Source organism: Panthera tigris, chromosome A1 (genome assembly GCF_018350195.1).
Source record: "Panthera tigris isolate Pti1 chromosome A1, P.tigris_Pti1_mat1.1, whole genome shotgun sequence".
Lineage (NCBI taxonomy): Eukaryota > Metazoa > Chordata > Mammalia > Carnivora > Felidae > Panthera > Panthera tigris.
The window spans coordinates 109,999,864-110,018,311 of NC_056660.1; the positions used below are offsets into that span (position 1 = coordinate 109,999,864).

At 46.1% G+C, this 18,448-nt stretch overlaps 1 protein-coding gene across 2 annotated transcripts in view; it reads right to left on the reverse strand.

The window, feature by feature from the left end:
- The window catches only part of FSTL4 (follistatin like 4), a 459,649-nt gene extending 458,387 nt beyond the window's left edge, over positions 1-1,262 (reverse strand). For both annotated transcript variants that reach the window (XM_042983884.1, XM_042983866.1), the window contains exons 1-2: positions 1,088-1,262; positions 345-485 (exon numbers count right to left, since the gene is read on the reverse strand). The gene's annotated coding sequence lies outside the window, so the exon portion shown is untranslated. The remainder of the gene's footprint in view (positions 1-344; positions 486-1,087) is intronic.
- Between the last annotated feature and the right edge of the window lie 17,186 nt (positions 1,263-18,448).

An 18,448-nucleotide genomic window follows, 5' to 3' on the forward strand; every position in this document is an offset into this window, starting at 1 on the left:
TAACTTTAAGGAATATTTTCAACATGTGAATGTATTTATGGGCTGTGTGCTACATCGTGGAATTTGCTCCTGAGCCGGGCTCACTGCACAGGGTCAGTCACTGCAGGCACCTTCATTCATTTGGGGAGGGATCAGCACAAGCCTGTCACATCAGGGACTGAGGGACTCCCTGCAAGACCACTTATCCTGCGGGAACAAAGAGCTGCAAGTGTCAGAGGGTAGGAGTGATTCTGTATAGAGACGTGTGGATACCATGGAAATCAGACCCTTCTCCAACTCCTTTGTCTGACCAGGAGAGGGCTGTAACTAAAGATGGAGATTTGTTTCACTAAGTGCTGGCACACCTGTTCCTGCAGACGGGTGCATGAAGAAGACAGAAGCAGCTTCTCTCCTCTGCTGTAAATGCCACGCAACCCTGTCTCCTTCAGGCTCAGCAAGCTGCAGGCGTGAACCGGTCTGGAAGTCCATGAGGTACGCCCAGGGACCTGCCGAAACATGCAGGAAAGGCCTGAGTGGCTAGGGCTGTGCAAGCCCTTCTAACATACAGGTCTGGCTAACATGGCTCATGAGCAACTGAAGACCGGATGGGCCTGGGGACGCTTGGGTCCCCTCTTGGCTGACATCCAGCTCTGCCTATGGCATCATCACACTGGAGATGAGGCTGTGACTGTTGGGGGTGGCGTCAGCTGACACCAAAACAAATGAGCACGAGCCCATCAGGCAGGCTGCCCTCAGACAAGACCCCCTAAATTCCAAGATGGAATGAAGTCTTACTAAATATGTTTCCAACAGAAAGGGCAAGAAATATTTCCAAGTTTCATTCGCTCTTAGGAAATGACATCTAGAAAGAAAATGAATCAGATGAAAAGCAAAAGACAAATTATGACATTAAGAATTCATTTCCATTTAACAAATTTGCTATTAGCATCACAATTCAGGATATTTTAATAATTAGAGAGTCATATAGGTGGCATAACTGGATGCTTTCCTGATAGGATTTAAAGAGCACCAAAAAAAAAAAAATCTCTTTTCTAAAAGGGCTTCTTCAATAGCCTAAGGTCACCCACTAGGGCTAGACACTGCTGACCCTTCTCTGGCTCCTCTTCTAAATTCCCATTCCTAGGGAGGAGGGTTGGCCACTTGGTTCTTTCTGGCAAGTGTTGGGGGAGGCAAGAGGGGGCCCCAAATCAGAGGCTGAGTATGGAAAGTGAGGCTCCAGGCAGCCAACCTGCACCCAAGATTCTCATCCTTTCTGAGGTCTTCTTCACAACCCTGGCCTGTTTCTACTGAAAACCAAAGTACTCAGGAGGACTATGCTTTTGTGATTTCACAAGAGGGCTGTGACAGTCTGCAGTGGTATGGCATCAGGAAGGGCTGCAGCATGTCTTGCCCTCTGAGCAGCTCCAGCCTGGGGTACAGAGGAGGACCCACTTGGTCCCCCTGCCTCTCTTCAGCCGGGTTCCTACAGGGCCTCGGGAAGATGTAAAGGCTCCTGTTATTGTGTTATCTCAAGTACCCACCCTCACACTTTGACAATACCAAGACAAGTCCAAAAGAGATTATCTCCAGATCAAGCAATAATTCTGAGGATCTGATTTCACCAGCCTGTGTCAGAGAAAGCCTAGGTATTCCTGGGACTAGAACCCCATCCACTCCATGCCCCAGGCTGATCTCCCCATTACACACAGAGGGACTCTGAAGTACTGGGCTGAGCTTCTCTGCTCTCAGTTAACAGTCAAAAAAAGCTTCCCATTCACCTCCCTGATAAAGGCACACTTACAGGCCTGATATATCTAGTTGCACAAGACCTAGGTCCAGCCCACTCTCAGGCCCCCTCCCTGCCACAGCCCACAAGGTCCCTGTGTTCCAGCTAAACATACAGCCCCAAGGTGCCCAAGTATGGAGGAAGGACCTGGGTGCTCTCTTCGGCCAGGCATCCAGTCTCCATCTAAGGTCCCTAGTAACTGAAGCTAGGGCTTCAGTCCTGCTTCTGAGGGTTGGGATGGAAACAGAAGAAGAAGGAGATGGGGATAGAGTAAGTTAAAATGCAGCAGAGGCTATTATTTACTGAGATTTGGCTGTTCTTCTTTAATAAATACGCCTCATATCGCTCCAAGCCTTCGGCTGCTTTCCAGAGTTCAGAAAGAGTTAATTTTGACAATTTTTACCAGCATTCTCATGGCTTTTGTGGGGGAGTAGATCTCCAGAAGTCCTTGTCAAGAAGTGCTCTTGCCAGTGAACTGATTTTTGACAATAGTGCAAAAGCAATTCATCGGGGGAGGGGTAGTCTGTGTGCAAATGAAATCGAGCAACTGGATATCACGTGACATTATTCAACCAATAAAAATAAAAAGAACTTTGGTCCATACCTTGCACTGTACAGAAAAATTTAAGCCAGGTGCATAGCAGACCTATAAATATAAAACCTAAAGCTACAAAATTTCTAGTAGAAATCACAGCACAAAATCTCCATGACCTTGGGTAAAGATCATAGATACAATGGTAAACTTATATGACTCTTAAAAGAACAAATTGACAAAAATTGGATTCCTTCAAAATTAAGTTTCTGTTCTTCTAAAACACTATTAAAAGAATTAAAAGACAAGTCACAGACTGGGAGGGAACATGGAAATCATGCATCTTATAAAGAACTTGTATCCACAATATATAAAGAATGCTCAGTACAAACTCTCAAACAATTTAACTTTAAAATGGGCACAAATCTGACCCGACATCATCTGGAAGACGATACAGGGATGGCAATTAAGCATTTGAAAAAAATATTCAACATCTTTAGCCATTAGGGAAATGCAAATGAAAACCACAGTGAGATACATTACACACGTGTAGCATGACTATAATTTACAAGACTGCCGTACTGAGGGCCAGGGAGGATGGAGAGCCACTGGAACTCTTAGCTACAGTGAAAAATGTTAACTTATACAGCTCTTTTGGGAAAAGAGCTGGAAGTTTGGAAGTTTTTTAAAAATTCTTGGGGCGCCTGGGTGGCGCAGTCGGTTGGGCGTCCGACTTCAGCCAGGTCACGATCTCGCGGTCGGTGAGTTCGAGCCCCGCGTCAGGCTCTGGGCTGATGGCTCGGAGCCTGGAGCCTGTTTCCGATTCTGTGTCTCCCTCTCTCTCTGCCCCTCCCCAGTTCATGCTCTGTCTCTCTCTGTCCCAAAAATAAATAAAAAACGTTGAAAAAAAAATTTAAAAAAAAAAAATTCAGGGGTGTCTGAGTGGCTCAGTCAGTTAAACGTCTGACTCTTGATTTCAGCTCAGGTCATGACTCCAGGGTCATGGAATCAATCCCTGCATCAGGCTCCACATTGACAACACGGAGCCTGCTTAAGATTCTCTTTCTCCCTCCCTCTGTCCCTCCTCCACTTGTACATATGCTGGTGCACTATCTCTCTAAAAATCAAAAACAAAGAAATTAAAAAATATACCTATCATGTGCCCCAGCCACACCACTCCTAGGCATTTAGCCAGGAGAAATAAAAGACTTGTACTTCAATATTCACTGCAGCTCTATAGGTAATGGTCCCAACCTGGACCCAACCAAAATATCTGTCAATAGATGATCGAATGAACAAATTTTGCTATATCCATGCAATGGAATACCATTCAGCAATAAAAAGGAATAAAGTATTGATAAATGCAGCAATATGGATGATCACAAAATAAATATGCTAAAGCAAAAGAATCTAAACAAAACAAAAAGTTCTATGAACTATATGATTCTGTTTGAAATGGAAAGCCTAGGAAATGCAACTGTATGCTATTTGCTCAACACAAACCTCAGGGGCAGAGAGCAGAAAGTATTTGCATAGGATGGGGCAGGGGGTTGACAAGAAGGTAATATAAATGGTCCCAAAAAAAGTTTTTGGGTATCATGCATACATTCATTATCGTCATTGGTGTAACGATGTCACAGGCATACACATATGTCAAAACTTATGTTTTTAAATATGTGCACTTTACTGTATGTCAAGTGTTCCTCAATAAAGCCATTAAAAATAATGAAGCTTGGGGCCATAGGTCAAATCAGCATGCGGCTATAAGATCTTTTGTTACAACATGTGAAAGAATAAGCACACATCCCAGTAGAGTTTTCCAGATGAACAAATGGGCTCTAGGAAGCTTAACGGCAAGATCCTACAGAAGCCTAATCTCAACACAGCAGTAACTCTAGAAAGAGAGGTATACACTGAGATAATTATGAGTGTGGCTCTTCAGTGTGAAGATTGCTATCATAAAATATATAGATACTCCATAATGTTGTTAACATGAGCTGTACCACTAAAGTGCTGTGAGCCTGGGCCAATAGGAAGTAAGGCTATTCCAAATGCAAAAAGTCTTCTGTATCCCTGACCTTCACTGCCCAGGACACAGGCTAAGGAAACTTCTGAGCTACCAACACAGACATTTTTGGAGTGTGATAGAAAAGAAAGCATGCCTCAGAGAGCATAGCCATGGGTCCAAATGGTAAAGCCAAGAGCTATGGAAAACAATGAACTGGGGCAACATTTTCACAGAGCAAAGAATCATGGTCAAATCAAGGAACACTCCCTGCCCCAGATTGGAGAACTCAGGCAACTTTACTGCCCAGAAGGATTTCAGAATGATTGTGGATTAGTAGCTACTCTGTTTTGAATGGGAACATTAATGGCCATTATGCCATCCTGTTATGCTGTCCCTGCTCTATCACTGTACGTTGGGGATGTGAGAGAAAGATCACTTGTCTTTTTTGTTCGTTAGGTCTCTATATTTAAAGTGTAATATCTGGGGTTTATGTAGATTATAAGATCCTGGATTTTGAGCATTATGACCTAACTAGATAACAAAGTGAATGAGTCTATTTTGCATGTAAAAAGGATGTGAGTAATTTTGACCAGAGGGCAGACTTTGGTAGACTGATTGCACGAATGGCCCCAACTCTGTCTCCACAAGCTTTTTAGTGTGGGTTTACAGCTCTGTCCAAGATGTGGCACCCATATCCACACCCTTTCATTCTGGGTCAATTTTGTGAACGTGCATTGCTGGCTGATAAGATGTAGAAGACGTGATGGTGTGCTAGTTCCAAGCCTTGGCTTCAAGACTCCTTCTTTTCTTTTGCTCTCTTTCTTGGTTGCCTGAATGCACCAGGAAAATAAACCTGGGCTAGCCTGCTGAAGAATGAAATACCTCATGAAAGATGGCTGGGGACCCCCAGCTGACAGTCAGACAACCTCCAGAAACAGTCACCAGGATGACCTACAGTTAATCACACAAACTGGAGACAGTCAAACTAAGACCCGAAAAACTGTCTAGATGAACCCTGTCTGGACTGTAAAACTGTGAGCTAAATAAGTGCTTGTTTAAGCCACCACTGTTTGTTACACAGCACTAGGTAACTGATACACATGCATCATCTTTTGAAGTCCTCACAACAACCTAGGAGATGGGTGCTGTTATTATCCCTATTTTAGGGAAGACTAAAATACTAACACAGATAACACTAAGGTTTAGAACAAGTTTCATAGCTATCTAAGGTCATACAGGTATTGCAAATGGCTTTTTAGCCATCTGTTTTCCTGTTCCCATCCTCTTTCTAAGCACTTCGTGGGACTGAAATCTTGGGACCTGATTTGGACAACAAAACTCAGGTGGAGGGGTGCCTGGGTGGCTCAGTCAAGCATCTGACCTTGGCTCAGGTCATGATCTCATGGTTTGTGAGTTCGAGCTTGACATCGGGCTCTGGGCTGACAGCTCAGAACCTGGAGCCGGCTTCAGATTCTGTCTCCCTCTCTCTCTGCCCCTCCCCTGCTCATGCTCTCTCTCCTTCAAAAATAAATAACAATAAAAATAATACATAAATAAATGCTCAGGTGGAAGCAATGTGTGCCAGTTCCAGGAGAGAGAACATAAGAGAAAAGTACAATGTGCCACATTCCCTCCCTCTTGCCACAGAACTCAGCTATGCACCCAGCAGAGAATGCTGCTAGGCAAAGCATCTAGGCAGAGTGGAGGAGAGCCGGGCTTCTGCCTCCCGTCTGAAGGTGTCTGGCAGAACGGGCTCAGAGCAGACCCTACCAGCCTGGCCATAAGCGTGGGGCAGTGGGGAGGGGGGAGAGGCTGTGGAGGAGTCCCTCCAGCATCTTCTGTCTGTGCTTCAGGAGGTTCAACAAGGCACTGGGCAGCTAAGCAGTCCTGGACTGTTCATGCAACCGGGGGTCCCTCCCATGGTTGGGGTGTCTCCTCCCACCTCAGCCACCCTAGTGTCTGCACACAGCTGGGTCTTCCTCCTCTAAAATTAGCACAGCTTCTCAGCATTCCTGCCACTTGAGCCTCTTTGACTCAAGTCACCAAGATCACCTGATCAACCAACTGAGGCCCTTAATTTGACATCTCAAGAGGTCCATCAGCCACTGGGAATTCAAATTCAACTCATCAACCTCCACGCTGAATTCTCCGATTTAAGTGACTTTTCCAGATACCAAACTTTAATTCCATGCAAATCAACAAATGCTTATCTAAGGCCTATTATGTGCACAGAGCTATGGCCAGGAAATAAATAAAACATCCTCTCTGCCTCCAGGGACTTGCAATCTAGTAAGAGAGGAAGATATAAGTAAAAGGGGCCATAATTCAAGGCCAAGTTTGATAAGGGCTGGAAGAGAGGGACAAAGGCAGTAACAAAACAGGGTGGGTAAGATTCAAACTCCCAAGTTCCTCTCCGTGCCAGAACTTTCTGGTCTATTTGTGCTTTCACTATAATTTTTTACCATGCAGTTCTTGCTTTTGTCTCAATAACAGCGTTTAGGAACCTAATAAAACTTTTATAATCACTATAGCAGTAATAACAGTGTAAGACAGTGATACAGCAACAACAGATGAGTGTTGTTGGGGGATGGGTGGTGATGGCCCCAGAGCTCCCGGTGGCTCTACCGTGAGGGCCTTCCAGCTGTCTCTGTGAGTGAAAGCCTTGCACATTGATGTCCACGGACTCCTGCTTCTATCCTACTACCTTCTAGCACACACACTGTCCTGATACTCAGGAATGTTCTGCCTTGCCACTAAGTAAATGCATCAGCTGCATAACGATAATTTGTCCTCCATGAGATATTTTCCCTCGCGCACTTCAAAGCTTTCAGCTATCTTTTTAATGGTGGAGGTCACTGCAATTCTGGCCTTCAGATAAAAGGGTGCCGTAGTGTTATCATTTCTACTACCACTGGCAACCGTAAGGACCCACCTCACACATAAAGTAAGGAAAAAGTCCTGCATATACTGCAATAAATAAGGAGAGCAAAACTCTATTAATACAGATCCCATTAAGACAAGAGAAATCTTGACAAAACACATGGAGAAGGAAGCAGTAAAGACCAAGGAGCCTCGTGGGTGTGAAATAGCAGAGACCTTTCTCCTTCAGCTGCCTGGAGGTCACAGATGGTATACACCAGAATGCCAAGTCTGGCACAGGGTGCTCAACAAGTGCAAACTGAACACACTTAGAGCAATTACATGAGTCATATGGGTAAAGAAGAGGGAACGTGCTCATAGGCATCAGGGGAGAAAAGGGAATATTCTTCTGGACATGAGCTGGTGGATTTCTCATTAGAATCACATATTCATTAATTTAGCCAAGAAATCTAGTCAATACACATTTATTGAGCCTGTGGCATGTTTCAGGCACTAGTCTAGGTAGCTGGCTTACTGCAGTGAGCAAGCCCTTCTGGAGGCTGCGTTCTGGTCTGACAGACAATGAGGCCGCAAACCTAAAACTCAGGCTGCGAGGGGCGCCTGGGTGGCTTGGTCGGTTAAGTGTCCAACTTCAGCTCAGGTCACGGTTTCACGGTTTGGGAGTTTGAGCCCCGCGTCAGGCTCTGTGCTGACAGCTGGGAGCCTGGACCTGCTTCAGATTCTGTGTCTCCCTCTTTCTCTGCCCATCTCCCACTCATGCGCTCACTCGCTCTCTCTCAAAAATAAATACACATTAAAACAGGTTTTTTAAAAAATCAGGCTGTGAGTCCTATGAAAAAAATCAAACAGGGATGTGACGGTACCTGGGGGAGTAGGTCCGACTAGGGGGTCCAGGAAAGCCTCTCCAAGCAATGACACTGAAGTAGAGACCTGAATGATTAGCAGGTTCTTTCCATGAGTTCTAAAGGAAAAGCATTAGGGCAGAAGGAACCGCTTGCACAAAAGCTCTAATGTGACAAAGGGCTTAGAATGAAAAGAGCAACATGGAATAATTTAAAATGGAAAAAGGATGATTTTAAATTGACACACACTCAAAGGTGTTATTTGTGTCAGCGTCTCCCAATCACTACGTGAAGGAGTGAGCAGAAGTCACCATTCTAAAGCCTCTCATTCCCTGAAACCCAGATGGCGGTGACAGCATGTGGGTCAGAAAAGACTGGGCCTCCTGCTCATGCTGGACCTCAGGCAAGTTGCTCACCTCTCCGTCCCACGTTTCCATCTGAAGAAGGCTAATGCCATTGCCCCACAGGGGTGTTGCTAAAGATCACATGAGATGATTTGTTGTATCAACGTTAGAGCTGTTTGCTGTCAGTGCCCAGCCCTGTGCAGAGCCTGGTGACAGGAAGAAGAGGGTCTCAGCTACCTCCTTTGCTGGGCCAATAGAGAGCCCTTTGTCACGTTCATCCCCAGGACCTGAGACGTGACCCTTAGAGGCTGGTTTGCAAAAGAAGCCCATCACCCTCACCCTAAATTGGCCGGGACTGGGAATGCATAAAAACAAGAAATACACAAAAATTGAGTGGGGGTGTCAGTGAAAAGACACTCCTGATCTAAGTGAATCTCAGTGAGCATCTCAACTGGCAGCAGAGGGGCGGAAGGAGCCACCCACATTTGCCAATAGCTTCCACAGTGGGGAGCCCTGCTGTCTGGCCTCAAGGCCTGGCAAAACTCCAGAGTAAGCCCCAGGAAGTCTGACAGGCTCTGGGACCAGCTGGGATGGCTGAAGCCCCAGCCACCCGTGGTGACTTCCGCATCCAGACACAACCCCTTCCAGGCCCAGATTCCATGACCGGGCCCCAGGGGAATGGGGGGGGGGGCCTCAAATGTATGAATGCATTAATCATCATGTTTAATGTCTACTTGTCCACAGTATATGAGGCAGGTAGAGACCACAGCAAAATACAATAATAGGGGAGGGCATCAATATCCTTTCATCTTCTTTGTTTTCCAAGAAGTATCTTCTCCTAAGGATGTCTGAAAGATATTCTAACACTGAAATTCGTATGAATAAAACGAGGTTTACATTTTTTTTCGCTATCTTATAACCCCATGGACTAACACCGCCTTTGGGATTTTTCTGGATACTCTTCAATCACTTCCAGACAGATAGAGAAACCTTATAACAATGCCTTTTGTTAAAAACACTTTAAACTGCATGTATTCTTAGCTCTCCAAAAGTAATCCCGCTTTTAACAGGACTTTTTTATTAATTAGTTTCTCCTTTCAAGATTCCAGCTCTTCAAAAATGCTTTGAAATGTAACTGTTCTCCCCACATTTTTCTTTTTTCTTAGGAAAGCCTTCTCCTCAGCCTTAGAAAGAGTTGGATAATAAGCAATTTGGAGCCTAACAGCAAAAAACATTAGTATTAATATTGCCAATTTTCTATTACATGAAGATTCAAGAACACCATGAGATTTGGATTTTGACTCAATCTACAGGCTCAGATGTTTAAAAGACAGATTGTTCTTTTGGGCTGCTTACGATAAAACTGAGTCAAGTTTGTGTCAACCTGAAAATTAAATTGTGATTATTGCCATAATGGGAATTTCTTATACTCGCAAGCCAGTCCATTATCAGAATCTGGAAAGGGGGTGGGGAGTTTGTATCCCTTTACTTCTCCTGTCTAATTCTGTATTCTGTTTAGACTTCTGATGTTAATAGTTTAAATTACTCAGAGTACTTTTCCACCACGAGGGCTTCAGTCCTGCCTCCAAACATCTACAGATATAATGATGTGCTTTCCCAAATGCCATGAGAAGTTTTATGAACTCTTTTAAAACCCTTCCCCGGAGAAGGTGCATTTCATAGAGGAAAATGTCATGTTTCATTAGTACATTCGTGCTCACACAAATTTAGACTTCGGAAAAGATAGTGCTTGTAAAAGTAAAACCAAAATTGACAAATTGTGCCTCTGTTGAAAAGCTGAAACCCTCCAATGGAGAATCATTCTCACACACGTCAGCCTGAATTTATAAAACATTTACTTTGCCCTCAAATAAAAATTCTTCTGCTGAGATTCTTTTCCAGGGAGGCAATCTAAACACCCACGTCCTGAGGTCTGGAGGTCATTGAGCTGAATTCCTTAGGACCTGAGCAGCTTTATCTACAACTTGAGCTGTGCACCAGGGACACGGATATGGAATCAGGAATGCCCTCTGCCCTGGCAGCCCACAGGACTGCATACTCATAACATCCAAGGTCTCTGCCACACAGGGCCCTCACAGGGAGCGGCCCATTTAGAAACCAGAGGGGTCTACTGTGGAAATACCAGTAGCTAAAGAGCGAGGTGGATCCCACTCAGTGGAGACACCAACCACAGGCTTGTGAAATGTATCCTGCCAGTAAACAAAATAAAGCTCCATAAATAGAGATTTACATCCTTCATTTCTGATCCTAGGGAAGTATCCTCTTTGGGCCCAAGCAGCCTGGGAATAAACACAGATGAGGAATGGTCTACCAGAGCATTAAGACCTATAACTTTGGACTCCAAAGACAATTCGAATCCTGAATCTGCTACTTAATAGTTCAGTGAATTCGGTCAAGTTACTTAACCACTCAGTGGGTCATTGTGAGGACTGAAGAAGATGTTGCGTTTATTCACTTATTTCTTAGACAAATAACTACTGAAAACCTACAACAGGGCAGGGAGTATTCTAGACGCTGCCAAGACAGCAGTGAACAGAGCAATACTCTCCTGGAGCTTACGTTCTAATGCAAGGAGACAATTTAATGTGACAAACAAATGAACGTAGATTATGTTGGGTGGGGACAAGTACAAGGAAGAAGCATTTTTAAAGGATCACTCTGGCTGTTGTGTCGAGAACAAACGCTTGACAGGCAGGGGTGGGAGACCAGTTCAGGGGCTGTTGTAATAAATGATGCAAACAAAAGAAATGATGCCTTGCAGGGGTGGAGGGTAACAGCAGAGGGCTAAGAACTAGTCAGACTCTGGATTTATTTTGAAGATGAAGATGATAGTACTTGCTGAGGGCTTGGAGGGGGAGTATAAGAAAAGCAAGGATAATCCCAAGATTATAGATCTGAGCACAAGCGCATATGACCATCTATACCAGTAACTCACATGGAGAAGCCCGGGGGAGGGGCAGGGCTGTGCATCAGCACATGGAGGGGGAGGGGGAGGGGGGATCCAGAGCTCAGTTTTGGACGTGTTCGTTTTGAGAAGCCTATCTGAAATCCAAGTGGAGCTCTTGAGTAGAGGGTTGGTTATGTCTATCAGTGTGGATTTCAGGGTGAGAAGGCAGGGATGGAGATAAAAATTTGGGAATCCTCCCTGTATATAAGGTATTTAAAGCCCTGAGACTAAGGAGATCACCTGGAGATAGAGCGAAGCTATGGAAGAAAAGGGAACCAGGGAATAAGGCCTACATGAGTCAACATTCAGACGCTGGTGAGAAGAGAAGGAGCCAGCAAAAGAGGCCATGAAGAAATAGCAGGGTAGGATCAGGGTAGGGGGAGCAAGTGGAAAACTAAGAGTTAGGGCATTTGTTAAGACAATGCCCAGAAAGGCTGGGATTCTGACTTACAGGGAGCAGTATGTAGTGTGGATCAGTAACCAATACATGATATTATTTCCCCCACAGCCAGAATATATGGGTCTGGAATCAAAGGGTAGAAATGAAGTGGCTCTTCTCATTACACTGAATAATTCATTCACAAAATTTCTCTTTCTACCCTTGTAGATTTGATCTCTGCTGTTCAGAAGTCATAGAACTCAAGGGAAGAATGTCCACCACAGTTGCAACGATGATGCCGCTGAACTGGAAGGTGAGGCAGCTCCTTGGCCAACGAGGCTCTCCTAGAACTAACAGAACACTGGTGGGCTGGGATTATCGATCCTGTTGGCCGAAGGGAAAGTGTGTCCTAACTCCACAGAAGGGTAGGAAAGTCTATCTGGAATCAGGGGATTCTCTGCAGCACTTCTTGGTACTTCCACGTCTGCCCCAAGGTAACGGAAAACTACTATAACCGAAAAAGACAGGACCCTTGCGGATTAACACCTTCAGGAATTAGGATTTGGAACACCCATCCGTAAAAAAGCCCAACTAGTTGAAGGCAAGGGAATATGGGAAAGACAGCAAGAGAAAAGCACTATATTTATCGGGTGCCTGGGTGGCTCCATTGTTAAGCATCTGACTTTGGCTCAGGTCATGATCTTACAGTTTGTGAGTTTGAGTCCCATGTAGGGTAAGCTTGAGCCCTGCTTCAAGTGAGTACTGCTTCTCTCTCTGCCCCTCCTGGGATTCTTTCTCTCTCTCTCTCTCTCTCTGCCTCTCACTCATTTATGTTCGCTCTCTCTGCCTCTTGCTCACTTATGCTCTCAAAAAAAAAAAAAAAAAAAGGAAGAATTGTATTTATCAATTGTGGAGTTGTGACCAGTTACTGAAACACAAACTAGAGCAGCTATGCTTATTTTCCTTCCTGCCTCTTTATATGTATTCATAATAACTACTTTCATCTTTCTTTGCTCTTCCTTCCCATATTTTAAAAGCAGAATTACTAGTGGTCATTTACTTCAAAATTTAGCCTTTACAGCATGGATAGGTGAAATCATAACTGAATTAAAAGACTAATCAGTTTTGCCAGGTATGGATACAGCAACTGTTAAGCTTCTGAGTCTCCCCCTTCTGGGGAAAGAGCACAGTCATTTGTACCAAGGACAATTGCATCTTGTTAGGGGAGCACACAAGTCATACAGAAGTTCACAAATGTGTACGTGAATTTGTGTGTATGTGTGTGTGTGTGTGTGCGTGCGCGCGCACATGCGTGTGTAAGTGTGTGTGTATGCTGCATTACCAAAGGGGTGGACTGCACCAAAGGGGTGTCAGCGCTTGGATGGGAGACTACAGTGCCCCTGTGCCTCATGGATTCCTGCTAGGTTTTACCAGTGGAGGCGCTAAGGAGAAGTGAGAAGGCTGGAGGAGGAAATTTCTTGTTCAGGGCAGCCTGACCCAGTAATAGCCTTCACCTTTGCAGTGGCCATTGATTCCAATACCATTTGAGCAGTGTCCCTCCTCAGATATCTGAGCCCCAGCCCCACAAAGCCTACTCCAAGCCACCAGGTTCTCACAGCCTCATTTTGTCTCCTATGGTCCCCAGCCATGGGGATCCCAGTGCCTTCTGCCGTTACAATCAGTAGAAACACAGCAAGCACAACACCCTGCTATGGTCTCAGTCTCCCTGATGGGATCCTAACTGGACTCTGATGAGAGGAAGCCATGGTCAAGTTTATCAAATGTTGTTAGAGGGCAGAGCCTCCACTACTGGATATGGAATTCTGGGGCCAAAAAGCCTTTCCCTAGAAAAGTGCCAATAAATGGTAGCTGCCACTAGTGCTGTTATCATTGTTGTTATTATTACTTTCATCCTTGAGATAAGCTTTGCCTGGTCTCACCTCACAGTGCCATCAGACTGGCCTTTAGTGATCAGCCCCCATCAAGCAGGATGGGCCATCATGGCATGTGTGGCCCAGGTGAAGAGAAGAGGGTACAGACAGGACTGCAGGCAGGCCTCTTATCCTCAGACACATGTAGCCCAGCAGAAGGAGAAGCTGGTGGTGGCAGGGCCACAGGACCTTGTTCAGAGATTCACTAGAATACTCAGCGCAGAGCTGTGCTCAGAGCCAAGATTCATGACGACGGGATGGTAACGATATACTGCTGGATCCCACGGGGAAAAGACACAGGCAGAGTCTGGAGGAATCCTTGTGCAGACTTTCTATGAGTTCTCCCTCCCACCAGGCTCACCAAGAGCTTAATCTTTCCCCACTGAGGAAGATGAGTATCCTGTGTGATGTCTCTGCCCTAGGAATCTCATTGAGAGCAAGGTTTTTAGAGGGGACAGGTCACACAGACTCCTTCTGTCTAGCCTGTACCAAAATTCCACATTCCTGGGAGGAACCCAAGTGTTCATCACAAACCACACTGGCACAAACACCCCAGGCACAGTAAGCCTCCTTCATCATTTAAGGAAAGTTCCAGATCAGTGTAAGGAAGTGCTGACCAGCCAAGTTCCCAGGTACCACCCAAGTACAAAAATACAAGCTGGGCTTTCTAAGGATAGCAGGGTTGGGCCTGCTGTGTTAACTCCTTTCTGCAGTGGGAAGTGTGATGCCTTGAACATGAGGACTAGACCATGTTCTTGAAGTGGTTCTCAGCAACCTGGGCACCCAAGTTCTTGAAAAGCCCTGAAAGAAAGGCTTGTCCCTTGTGCAGCTGGGAGGGGCCTCCGGGGCACAGGCCCAGAGATATAAAAGGGATTCGATTAACTCCAGACCTCACATGAGAATCCCTGGAAGTCAACTCTGAGAGTGCCTGTAGGAGGATCCCAGTCAGTCACCTATTTGCAGAACAGGTATCCGCTCAGGTCCTCAGAGGGTGGGAGCTGCCCTTCCCCACAGGAGCTCTCTGCATGTAGGCCCCTGCCTGCCTCTTAGCCCCATTGACCCCCTCAAGCCCCAGGCCCATCCAGATTCTAGGCCCCACTTTCCTGGACAACGGTGATAGCCCTTCATCTCTACCCTGGGCACCCTGCCTCCCTCACCCTCAAACCACATAGTTTCCTGCCTCTACCTTCCCAAGGGTCTGTCCTGGGGGGCAGGGGAGGAATCTTTGTGCAGGAGAATGCTTGAGCTCTCCCTCCCAACCAGGTAAGATACATGGATAAGACTCAAGAGAGCTCAGAAAAAAAGTCATGATGGTGACATGAGCTGGAATGTCAGAGTAACAGATATGAGTCCCGTTTTATTTTGATTCCATTAATCGTAAGTCTGATCACTTTGAAAAATTTTTCTTTGCTGGCTCACCACAATCAACATAAAGAATCCCAGAATGCATTCCACAAAAATGGCACAGATTTTCAGGCCTTCTTGCCCATCCATCCATCCATCCATCCATCCATCCATCCATCCATCCATCCATTCACATTTTCATTCATTTATTCAACACCTCTCCCCACCCCCACCTGGGAAACAAGGATATCCAGCAGGCATGTAACACCTGAGCATAAGGGCAGTAAGTACAGCTCCAAACACAGGATCCTCTCCAAGGAGGTGGCCCTCATCCTTCCAGCCCCACTTCCTCCAGGCAGACTTCTGTGGATGTCTCTCAACGTAAGTGAGCACATCCTACCCAGAGTTCCCCTGACACACGGTCCCACTTCTTAGAGGATTACCGGATCTCATTCTCTGATCTTTTTTCATCCAAGGTCTCACTAAGGACAAGAAACAACTGATGATTATAGGCAAGCTTGATTCCCAGTGAGTCCTCAATACACAACAAAGGAAATCCTCTTACCAGCCCCACAGGAGAAGTCCCCACCTTACAGGCCCCTTGTCCCACATTCTGAGAGGAACGGTGGACACCAAGTGACGCCGTGATCTGCTTACAGCAGAATAAATACTGCCATCACAACGCCCACCTTTGCAAGGACTCACAGAGTTCTAGCCCCTCCGCTGATAATGGCATGTGCATTAGTTCCCGTTATCCTCATAAAAGATACCGTTTGTCACCCCTATTTTAAGCCGAGGAAACTGAAGCTTAGTGAAGGCAATGATTTGCTCAAGGTGACATAGCTGGTCGTGGGCAGAGTCAGAAGTGAACCCGGATCTGTGGGACTCGAGCTAGAGTCCTTCCTTTTGGGCTGTGGCTTCTCTAAAGAGGCCCGGATGTCTGGAGGAGGCAGGGGCAGCCAGGGCAGTCGAGGTGAGCTCAGCACAGGCATACCCCAAATGAGTGTGAGTTTAAGGTAATTTTCATATGCCTCTGGGGTGCAGCACCAGTCATCCGGAGCAGGGCAAATGCGGGATGGCCAGGCAGCAGGCGTGTGCACCAGCTGCAACCTCAGCCTCCTTCTAGCTTTAGCTCCAGCTGTCAATCTGTCCAGGGACGGCAGACCCCAGCCAGGCCGTGACAAGTGGTCGCCTATCCCCTGCTTTTCGGAGTGGCCCCTGAATGACATGACGCTTGGGCCAGGAGGGGTAACAAAAGCAGAGCCAGCCTCCGGCCACACAGACAAATGTTGGCCAACCTCAGTGGAATAAAAGGTGACTATTGCACCCCTTCCTGACTCCAACAGCCCCGAGTCAGATGTTTCCCATATGGAGCCAAGGGGGAGGATTCGGCTACGGCCCCACCTGGAGTCTGTGATGGTTCCCGGACACGTTAATGTGTACTAAAGCCAAATATAAGAGTGATCTACTCTTTGAAAATCAAAGGGGAAGCTGTCTGATCATCCTGTTACTGAGGGAAATGAAGAAAAGTCTTGACATGACAATTGTCATTGATAACGTGTGGTACTTGACTCAGTGTCCCTGGGGTTGATTATTACAAAGTGTGATTTTGGAAATGCTGCTAATCAGAAGGAGGAAGTGGCCTCCCTGAGAGAGGAGCAAGGCGGGGGAAAGTTCCCGGAGCTGGTAGCTACTGTGTTGGAAAATGATCAGTTTCACCAATGACCCGTGACCTGCCGCAGGGTGGACTGAGTCTCTGAAGAATCCAGCAATCTAAACTCAGACTTGGGTCCCTCTCATGTAAGAGAGACTACGGGGAGCTGCTCCTTGGCCCCGGTGGAGGCCAAGGCCAGGACTACCTCTAGAGCTGCCCTTGAATCAGACTCAGGGGGTGAGATCAGCATACCATGCACAGGAAATCAATTCTCAGCATGGAAAAGGAGCCTTTTGCTAATGGGTCCGTGGAAGAGAGGGCTTAGCCCTGCTTGCAGAGGAGACAGTGGGCATGTGAGACTGTATTTTATGGTATAATGAAAGGACCCCCACCCCTCACACACACACACACACACACACACACACACACTCCTCCTACCCTAACTACCATACTCTGCACAAAGAAGGCCCACCCACAGTTTTCTGTCTGGGAATGAAGGGATATGGCAATTCAGCCCTTATACCAACATGACAATCATCATAATGGCTCTAAGAAACTCTCAATGCAGTGAAAACCCTTCAGGGGAAGAAGTGTGAGTTCAGCTACCCAATCAGTGGTCAGCCTCCCAAGTACGAACAAGTGTGCCCCCCTTCTAGCTCCCAACTCCCCTAGTCTGGCCCTAATCACAGCACCCAACACACTGCATTTGTCATGGATATTTTGCTCCTTGGGGGCAGGGACTGCCTCAAATTAACGGCTAAATATAGCATAAGCCCACGAAGAACCTAAGTCCTTACATACCAGACACCAGTGCTGGCAACGTGTGCAACCGTCCACCTAAAGAAAGCCTTTAGAGTAACTACGCTGTCCCTTTCTACATGTCTGGGTGATGACAAACAGTGGCTGGCTGTCCCATGGACAGAACTTCTGAGAACAACACAACTGGAGCACCACTGGTCACTGCAGCCATGTGACTGGAGCCCTGAGTTTCATGTGCCTCAAGAAGCACCTGTCCTGACTGCCCATGACTGCCCTATCACCTGCAAAACCTGTGCCCAGCCCAGGAAAAGTAGGCTGGTGGGATGGCCTCCTGCAGAAAGAGAATGGGGAAATGCAAAGTCCTAGGTTTAACCAGAAATGCTGGTGCCCTGGTAGAGAGATCGGGAGACAGCCTCCCTTCCCTACCATCCATGTACTGATGATGAAGCCACCAACCCTTCCACCTGAGTAGCTAATATCAAGATAACCTTTGAAGAAAGGTTTATTTAGCCTTTGGAATGTGGTTGAAGTCTTTGCACATCACAGAGAAGTAGAAAAACGAGATTTGACAGGGTCCATACTTCCCAAGTATTTTCTAGGCGTGTCTGCTGAGGTTGGTTAGAAGCACCAGGTACAGAAACATGGCCAAGGTTTGCAGATCTTGAGACCAGGCACGGGAGGACCCTAATGAGAAAAGATGAATGCTATATTTGCTGTGCAGGGAGGGCACCGGTGGACAGTTACATCTGCCATCCCCTAAATTAGAGCTATTTGTTCTCATAGAATTAATTGCAGAGATAAATAAAATTTATCTTCAATATTTGGCATGTGATCTCAAAAATTAGAATTCACGAGCTCACATTTTCGATAACTCACATATAAATATAGACAAACGGATGTTTTAATGCAAATTTAATATACAGTAGTTAAATTAATGATTTTTCTCGGTTCATTTTTAATTGGGAACAAAACCTCACAGCCACACCATATAAATCAAACTCGCCCAGCGCGTTTGCATGACAGAGAAGTCCGCACGTTCACG